Consider the following 6,916-nt stretch of genomic DNA (forward strand, 5'->3'; position numbering starts at 1 on the left):
AATATAATTCTTGAGTGTGTACTATATCCTGGATGTCAAGATAATTTGTCTATGCTACCAAGAGAAGTTTTTTTCTCTGGTAAAAATCTGTCTTTAAAAACAAAAACAAATAAAAACACTACCCAAAACCCACTCTCCCTGATTCTTGTAAAATAGTTCCCATTTTCTTTGGGGAAACTATCCTTCTCCATTATTAACCTATTTTAGGTGGTTAGTACGTGGAATAGCTTGGCCCATCAGGAAGTTCCAGCCTCCTTACCACTATAAAATGGCCCAAATCTATTAGAACAACGGAAATGCCAGGAATTTGTTAGAATTTTGAGGAAAGAAGGTTCTTTCCACTGGGATTATGGAATTTATTAGAAATGCCACTATATAAGAAAAGGGTACTTGAGATGGAAGATTACATAAAAGAAAGGGGAGCCCAGAGATGGGAAGAGAGCCCCCACTTTCAGCCACGCCTGAAACAAACCAACCCTGCATATTTTAGTCCCCCTTTTGGCTTAATTGAGTTTGAATTGAGTTTTTTATTTTGCCAAAAATGGTATGATTTATATAGCATTTCATATAACTGTCAAACTAAAGGGAAGCTCAGAAACAAACCTCGTGAAGCTATTTTTCTGCTCAGAAAATTTTAATCTAAGTATATGTATAAAAAGGAAGGGGGCCAGTCCAGCAGTGTAGCGGTTAAATCCACACGCTTAGCTTCAGTGACACAGGGTTTGCAGGTTTGGATCCCAGGTGTGGACCCACACACCGCTTATCAAGCCATGCTGTGGAAGGTGTCCCACATATAAAGTAGAGGAAGATGGGCACAGATGTTAGCCCAGGGCCAATCTTCCTCAGCAAAAAGAGGAGATTGGGAGATTGGCAACAGATGTTAGCTCAGGGCTAATCTTCCTCAGCAAAAAGAGGAGATTGGCAACAGATGTTAGCTCAGGGCTAATCTTCCTCACCGGAAAAAAAACAAAAAAAAGAGGGAATATTATTTTCAAATAGAAAACAACTGATAATACATGCATCTTCTTTTCTGGTATGGTTTTACTTACCAAGTATGGAGTAAATTGAAGACCAGTTAAATAATTTTCAAGGCACTTAGATATATCTCCAAATCCCTTAGTCTCAAAAAGGTGTCATATAAGTATTTCTTTTAAAATCAGCCAACATTTGTAGGTGGTCATGAGCTCATCAAGTCTCATGGCTATAATGTCATCTAGAGGCTGACTCCCAAATTTACTTCTCTAGTCTGGACTGCTCTCCATTTCAGGCTCAACTGCCCACTTGACATTGCCATTTGACTATCCAACATGCATTTAAAACAGATATAAAAGAGAACTGTTGACTTTACATCTACTTATTACTGGGAAGGGTTTTAATTCCCCAAGACCAAATCATACTGATGGGAGCAGGATGATTACTCACACAAGTATTGGGTAGCAAGTGGGAAGCAGCCTTGTTTTTAAAACTCACATCTCCACGTATAATGCTTATCTGGATAGTGAAAATTGACAGCAGTCAGGGTCAAAACGAAAAAGGCAACCAAAACCAAGAATGGTTTACAAATTATCTTTGCTAGTCTCCTGAAATTTAATAAATTTCTGGACAAAGAAGAAAGAAAAGCTTTATAATTTATTTTTATGTAGGTATCTAGGAGTAATAAGAGATGGGCTAAGGCTGCTGAGATAAAACCAAGTAGAGTATTGAGAGAGTTATTTGGATGATTAATTCCAAAAGAAAGTTATTATGGAAAAGGAACATTAATTTTCAAGAGAATTATACTAGCTATGCAAATTTATTAAATTCTCTGTATACCTTAGTCATTTCTCTACTACTTTGCCAGAAAGAGCCCATGGTTTGAGAATTTTCCAAAAAAGTCTGATACAGTATAGGCTTAATAACTGATGACTTTTGTCATTATTATCATTACTATTGTTGATATGTTGATCAGGTGAGAAAAAAAGCTATATCTCATTTATATATATTCTATATAGATAGCATATATTATATATATACACATATATAATTTCCAGGTAAGATATGTATATAATACACACACATATATATGTTCATATATATATACCATATTATATACATGTATATATGTATTATATATACATTATAATTCCAGGTAAGATTCACATGGTTATAATTCACAGGTTAATGCAGATGGTGGTAAAAACTGGCATAGTTGGTGGTGGTGGGGGGCAGAGGTTTTAAGCAGAGATGAAAAGATCTGGACCAACGACCATAGAATGTTTGCTGCTTGGGTCTATATGTACCAGCCTGTGTCAGGCTCATCTCGCTGTGATGTGCAGAGTGTCTGTCCAGAGATCTTTTTCCTGCATGCGGGGTCCATTATTCAGGGCTGAGCAGTCTTCAAGGAAAATGATCATTTATCATTTACGCATTTATCCTTTAAACTCCAATAAATCAGTGTCATATTCCCCTATCCCCTTTTAAGGCCCTTTGGTAGACTCTCTCTCTCAGGCTCATATATTTGATTCATTGTCAAAGGACATTATTCCCATCTGCAAAACAGCTAATCCTCATTTAAGGGGTTTGCAACACGGGCTACAGATGTTTCTCAATCTTAAGATATTTTCAATTATATAGCTTCTAGGACACTACACTTTATGTTTTTTGTTTGTTTGGTTGGTTGGTTTTTGCTTTTTTCCTACCTCACTGGTTATGTTCTTTGGTTGGTTGGTTTTTGTTTTTTTCCTACCTCACTGGTTATTTTCTTCTGTCTCATTTGCTGGTTTTCTGCTCAACTTTTAACTTTTAGTGCTCCACGGTTCAATCTTTGAACTTCTGATTGTTCTCCTCCTAAGCGAGCTCATCAGGTCTCATGGCTATAATGTCATCTAGAGGCTGACTCCCAAATTCATTTCTCTAGTCTTGACTGCTCTCCATCTCAGGCTTAACCGCCCACTTGACATTGCCACTTGACTATCTAACATGCATCTAAAACAGTTATAAAAGAGAACGATTCCCATGACTCCTACTCCTCATCTACTCCTCCCCTAGAATTCCCCATTGTAGAAAATGGCACCACCTGTGCTCAAGCTAAAAACCAAGGAGTTTTGATTTTTTAAGTTCACCTTTCCTGACTTTTTAATCCATAAGGAAGTTCTGTAGATTCAATTTCCAACATATATCCCAAATCCCAGTGCTTCCTGTGACATATATACTGTCATCATTCTAATTAGATCCATTATCTCTTAACTTGATTAATTTCATGTCTAGTAGCTCCCCGTTCTTTCTCCGCCTTAGTCATAACGCCTTTCCTCTTATGTCAGAGACTTTGTGCTTGTTATTTCCCTTCCAGGAATGCTCTCACTCCAGTTCTTCCCATTGCTGAGTTCTCATGTTTCAGGTCTCAATCAACTTGATGTCCTCAGAGAGGCTTTCCCTATGACTCACCTAAAATAAGAACATACTGATGCTCTATCACATCACCCTATTTTATTTATTTCATTTAACAACAGTTGAACCACAAGAAATGACTATCTTTTTTCATTTAGAAATGATAAATTTCTTATTACTCAGCCTAGTACTACGAAAAATATTCTCATTTATTAAGAGAAGAGACCTTGTTTGTGATATGTCATACGTTTCCCAATGCCAGAACTGTGCCTAAGACATAGGAGTTCAAAAAATATATTCCCCCAAATGAATGAATGACTAAATGAATGGAGACAATGAATCAATAGTAGGCGGATTTGGCCTAATCAGAGAAGTCAGGAGGGCTTCCATGTGTAGAGGTTTGATGACTTTGTAGGCATGATGTAGTTTTCTTTCTGAGAGTGAGTGGTGGGGGAATAGGAAGTTGGAAGTTGCACATTACCAGCAAGAGTGATGACATATGCAAAGACCCAGTGGTAGTTGGAACCTTGGTTCACTGGAGGAATAATAAAAGGGCTCATGTGCCAGGAGCTAAGTGGGCAAGAGGGCTGGTGGTACAGGAGATGACTTGTTTCCAAATTGTTTCTCAATGAAATCTTTTTTCCATAAGCAAAACTTTATGTGGAATTCTAATATTTTCCTAAGGCCCACCCACACCTCCAGCCTCTTGTTTGTGAGGATCCTCAGAAATCTGTATAGCCTACCAATTAAAAATGACCAATTTGGGAAAGCATAAATGCCTAGTAGGGAAGACTGACTTTTCGGGATTTGTTTATTGGGCTATACTGCTTTGAAAGGGAGGTGCCCACTTTGTGTACACTGCCAAGCCCAGCCCTGCGATACTGGGAATTTGGTACTGAAATGCCCTTGGGGAGCTGAGGTGGCAGCTCTGGGCTGGGTGTTGGAATACATGGGCTCTCATCCTAGAGTTGCTGTGTGAGATCAGGACCCTCATGCCTCAATGTGAAAACACATACCTCTATGGCTCATGCATACCCTACCTCTCAGAGCTACAGCTTTCTCCAAAAAACAAAAACAAAAACAAAAAAGGCAGCAGAATATAGAGCTCATACCTTATTCCAGAGGGAGAAAGACCTGGAATTAAATTCTAGCTCTGTCAGTTGTTACCAAGATAATCATGAGTGAATTATCTCACCTTTCTGAGTTGTGAGAATTAAATGGAATCATATAGTCCCAATCCTGGAAGAGTGCCTGGTACACAGTGATGGCATGATTGAAATTATTATTCATTATTATCGTTGTGGTTATTAATATTAACTTTCTGTGAAATTGTTTCCTAAACTGGTCAAGACTTAGTTCTGTGGTCATACCATAACGGTGAATTCTGTGGTCACTGTAAAACAGTGGGGCAATTTTGTCCCCCAGAGGACAATTTGCAAGGTCTGTGGACACTTTTGTTGTCACAACTTTGGGAGTACTACTGACCTCTAATGGGTAGACATCAGAGATACTGCTAGAATCTGCAATGCACAGGACAGCCCCCTGCTTTGCCCCACAACAAAGAAGTATCTGGGCCCAAATGTCAATAGTGCTGTGGTTGAGAAACCCTACCCTACAAAATTAGTCTCTGTAATTTTCCCATGGGGGATAAAGCTTGAGTATTTGGCTTTGTTTCCAAATTTGCTTCCTTTCCCTGGATCCCACTAACTCAAACAATTAAACTTTGCCTGGAACATAGCAGGAAGTAGATAATATTTTGATTAATTGAATGCAGCCAAAGGAATAGTTTGTCTCTTCCTACTCCAACTGAGTTAACTTTTGCAAGGAATATTTGGTAAATTGAGAGTACATCTGTAATTAGAACTCAGATTACCAGCTTTCAGGTTTGAATTAACCTCTTCCACTTAATTTACTAAGTATTTAGAAGCAGAAGTAAATTTTAATAACTGCAAACACAAATTTTCATCTCTAGTGTATGTCATCAATTTAGCTACAGGGTTAAATTGTTTTATTTGTTTTGTTCAGATCCCTGCAAGAAAGACACGTTTGGAAGAGAATTTATGCTCGAGAGACTGTTATAAAAGTGGCCTATCATACCCTTGAAGCGGACAATGCTGACTTAAGGGAAATGACAATTTCATGTCCTGTACCTGAGGTTTAAGAAACTCACCTGAAGTCAACTGAGAAGCCTCCTTTCAAGAGGCAGAGAGCACTTAGAACTAATGAGGCTATAATGGGCTGAGGCCTATGCTGCTCAACCCTGGCTGCACATAAGAATCACCTGGCAAGATTAAAAACCCACAGACACCTAGACACCCAACCCTCACAATTTTGAGTAAAATCTCTGGGTCGAGTCTAGGTGGCAGAGTGTTACAAAGCTCTCCATGTGATTTTTATGTACTGCCAGGGCTGAGAACCCCTGGTTTAGGTGAAGAAATAAATGACCGTTATAATAATATTTGAGCTGTTTCGGAGAGCTAAATCTGGCAACGTTGCTGGGTTTTTAATTTGCAATATTAATAATGCCTTGCTATGCAAGGAACCAACAAATCTTACACAGTATACTAATAATAATACCTTACATTTGTGTTTTTATTGTCAGTTTTCAGAGGCACATATATATATTTAATTCTCAAAGCTACCCTCAAGAGTAATCAGAAAATATATTCCATTTGTTTTTTAGGTGAAAAAATGAGCTCAGAAAGCTCCCTTGACTTACCCAAATTCAAATTGGTTGGGTCCTTCCTTCTTCCCTCCGTTCATTTATTTCTTCAATAACGTATATGGGATGTCTGATATCTGATGGAGGCTTATGAGGTAACTGGTTCAGGGATTACAGCAGCAGGACATGGAATTCCAGACAGGAGAAGGCCCCGTTGAGACAGGAACGTGGCATCAGGAAAGTGGCATCATCAAGCAACTGAAAGAACAGGTTTCCTGTGAAAATTTTCCATCATAGGATGCTGTGGCAGGATCTCACATAATTGTAAATTCATCGGAACTGGGGTTCACTCCAGTGATCTCAGTTTCTTGTCTTCAGCATTTATACTCTTCTCTTTTCTCCATTCCAGGCATTTAATCTCTATTTTCAGCAGAAAGTCTTCTTTGTTAGATACTTTTTTCCCATTGTGATACTATCCCTCCACATGTGCTTCTGCTACAACTGTCAATCAAAGTGTTCTGTCTTCTCCCAGCCACTATATTGAGCATGTGACTGAGGGCTGGCCAATCCTGGTACTGGTTCCCTCTGTTCATAGTGATTGGTCTAAAATGTGGGTATGTGTTTCCAGTGTGGCCAATCATAGATCTTCTATGTGAGTTCGCTTGAGCATACGGGGAGACAGTGTCTCTCTCTTCCTTGTGGATCATGAACTATGAGATGCCTTCTTTTTTGTCTCTTGAAGAGAGAGCTGTCTGTGGCAGGAGACCCTAAGGTCAGCCTGCAAAGAGGAGGACCAGCGAGCACAACGAAGATATGGAGAGAGTGGGAGCTCGGCCCATATGGTGCTGTGCCTTGGATCCACCCGTGCCTTGGACTTCCCCGTTACTT

General features: G+C 39.1%; 1 long non-coding RNA gene across 1 annotated transcript in view; it reads right to left on the reverse strand.

The window, feature by feature from the left end:
- LOC147917098 (uncharacterized) overlaps positions 1-6,489 on the reverse strand; it is a 94,404-nt gene extending 87,915 nt beyond the window's left edge. The window contains exon 1 of the long non-coding RNA XR_015552370.1: positions 6,086-6,489. This is a non-coding gene — a long non-coding RNA (uncharacterized LOC147917098). The remainder of the gene's footprint in view (positions 1-6,085) is intronic.
- Positions 6,490-6,916: the final 427 nt, after the last annotated feature.

The sequence above is a fragment of the Ceratotherium simum genome, chromosome 5 (assembly GCF_057802395.1).
Source record: "Ceratotherium simum simum isolate JZ-2026a chromosome 5, ASM5780239v1, whole genome shotgun sequence".
Classification (NCBI taxonomy): domain Eukaryota; kingdom Metazoa; phylum Chordata; class Mammalia; order Perissodactyla; family Rhinocerotidae; genus Ceratotherium; species Ceratotherium simum.